This window comes from Grammomys surdaster, unplaced genomic scaffold, assembly GCF_004785775.1.
Source record: "Grammomys surdaster isolate TR1022 unplaced genomic scaffold, NIH_TR_1.0 345, whole genome shotgun sequence".
Taxonomy (NCBI): domain Eukaryota; kingdom Metazoa; phylum Chordata; class Mammalia; order Rodentia; family Muridae; genus Grammomys; species Grammomys surdaster.
In genome coordinates this window covers 1924931-1928060 of record NW_021604764.1, presented here as the reverse complement: position 1 = coordinate 1928060, position 3130 = coordinate 1924931, and positions in this window count along the sequence as shown.

Below are 3130 nucleotides of genomic sequence, written 5' to 3'. Positions count from 1 at the left end.
TGTGTGTGTGTGTGTGTGTGTGTGTGTGTGTGTGTGTGTGTGTGTGTTTTGCTGGGAATCAAACCCAGGGATCCATACAGCTTGTGTTGCACTACTGAGATCACTCCATCCAAGGTCCCTAAAACTTTAGTTTTAAAATAGTTCAGACATGTAAATAGGACAGAGAGCAAGGGACAAGAGGAACAGAGACAGAGAGAACACAGGAAAGCAAATGTGACCCAATGCTGAGCAGCTGGGAAGCAGAATGGGTGATACACAGTTACCTACTAGCTTTTATTACTAAAATTTCTCTGTGTTAGTTTTTAACAGAAAAAGTTAGAGACAAAAATAAAGACTTAATTCTACTTATTAGTGTCATTAACGTTAGAAAACTAATAACAAGTGCTATCTAGAATACAAATTAGCCACAATTTACATATTATGGATAGGTTCAGAAAACAATATAAAACCCCTGCAGTATTTGCAATGTGATTTTTAAAAAATTTTTCAATAATACGTAAGTGTATAAACATAATTGCAAATCAGCACACCCTTTCACTTGATGCACAGATGTGGAACATAAATATACACAACTGGCAAGTCCTGAGCACATAACTTATCAAGTCATAACAATTTGCATATTCAACACCCAGACACTTCAGAGCAGGCGGAATCCACTGGAAACTCCTCACACACTCTCAGTCAGAAGAGTCATTCCACCAACACCCACTGCTGCGACTTCTAACACTGGGAATCAGTTCTAACTACTTTTTAAAAACTTTTATCTGAATTTTTAAAACTTTAGTAATTTAAAATTCCTTTACATATTTTAAAGTGACGGCTTCAGCAAGGGTGAGATCAAGAGCAAGAGACACAGAGCCAAAGAGACAGTGGCCTGTCTGTTCAGCTCTGGGTCTAGACCCCAGGACATTGTTACAAGACATTTTGCTTCTGTTGAACTTATATTGGAGACTCTTCTGAGAGGTTTGCCTGAACTTAGCAGCCAATACCTTCTTTGGCCAATAGTTATTGAGTACTTAGTGTCTGACAGTCATTTATCCAGAGCACTGGAAATGTAGCGATGAGAAAAACACCCGCGAATCCCCACTGAAGTAGACTTTTGTGTGTTGATGGCTTAGGATCTTCTCCATCACCTGTCCAGATGGATTTGGTTCACAAAGTTGCAAATGTTTTTTGAATTTCACATAGGATGTCTTTTGTGACAATTAAATTGATCTGGTCTCCTTTCACAGATACCCCCCCCCCACCCCCAATTGCTTGGAAATAAAAAGGGCAACTTAAATTTGTTCCAAACAGGTAGGTTTAATATGGCTCCAAATACATAGCAGTCTCTTTATATAAGTAGGCACAATTCTAGAAGTTCCATGTGTCCTTGAGAGTTCTGACGTTCCCTGTAAAAGGACGTTCAGAAAGATGTGATCATTGCATAAACAATATTTAAAACACTGATATTTAACAACCAGCATAGAAAACCCTATGCCATGTATTTATGACCAGACCCATGTGAGTCTGGAGACTAAAGGAGCCCTGAGTGGACTCATTGTCCTCTGGACCCCCATCCCTGGACTCTATTAGGGTGGCAGAGTATCTCCCACTCACTGGGTCTTATTTAGCTTTGCTCACCTTCTAGCTTCTGCTGGTCATATGATATGTGGCTCTAGTCATTTGTCACAAGTTATGGGTTCCTCATCCACTGCAGCCACAGGGATATTTTAGCTCAATCAATTACTGGCCATTTCAGAAATTGTGTGACTTCTCTCCAGAGACACTACCACTTTTGTCCACCCCACCCTACCCCCCACCCCCATCCTCACCCCCACCCCGTTCTGCCCCCCATCCCACCCCCACCCCATGTGCAGGAACCATAAAGAACAAGCCTAGCACATTGAAAGAATGTGAACAGGGATGAGAATTGTATCATTAACTCCAAGATCAACTTTTATCTCTGTTCCTAATCCAGGAAGACTCCAGCCTGGCTAGAAAAACGCCTAATCTGGGAAATGTTCATTCTTCTTTAACTTTTACTTTTTTCTTCCTGGGTTAACTAGCCACTGATCTCCCCCCCGCCCCCCAAGATAGAGGGCTTATCATGGCATTGTGGAAGACATGCCATCATTTAAGCTGGTGAGTCCTTGGTTTTGTTGTTTTATTGCTGCTCCAGCTGTGTTGGTGGCGGCTGCTGCTCTTTTGGTTCCGTTGGGGTTGGATGCTGAGGCTGAATGCACAGCCTCATGGATGCTAGGTCAGTGTGTGCTCCTCAGTTACCGTCCCACCCTCCAAAAGGTCATTTCATTAATACCTGCTTTGTACAATTTCTGTCTTTCTAAAGGTCCAGGTTCATAGTTGTAAAAAAATAAATACATGTGTCCTTGTCAAATATTTCGAGAAAGCAAAGTTTCTGTGAAGAAATCTGTTAAAAATTAAGAACATTATTTCTACCACTCTGCTAGACGCAAAGATTCAAAGAAGAAAATTCAGAGATTATTTGAATTTAAAAAAATAGAAGTTTAATTAAATTACCCATCAAAGTCATTGCAGCGTATCTGGAATATTGTGACTAATGAAAAAAGAAAAACCAATCTGAGTGAGATCTGATGTCATTACCCAATCTTCACTTCAAATAGCCATCCATCCCTTTGGCCACAGGAGACCACAACCTGAAGTGGCCATGTTTCACACCATCTAGTCTGGACTGTCAGGAACCCTCCCCCACTTTGTCTCTTAAAATGAAAACTCCATCCTGGACAATGTGTTTTTCATTAGTGTTTAACAACATGTCTCGGACTTGTCCTCTGATCTGGATGGTATGAAGACCTTCCGGACAGGACAATGATGTTGAGGCAAGTGGCCCCAAGACCCTCTTGTACTCCCTGGGGACCTGAAGCAGCAGACACAAAGACCCAGGTGCTTGCTATCTCAATGGCTGTATACCACACAAGCTACCCACTGTGTGTTATCTCTGGAACACAAATGGTTCCTTGGCTTATTATGGCATTTAACATGGATTTAACATTACTGGGCTACAGTTTTTAAATGCAAACACAGAGAAGAAATGAGAAGCAGACTCCTAAAACTTATCTTCAGAAAATAGAACTTTTGTGGGAGCAGAGTCCCTTGGGCCTCTCTGACT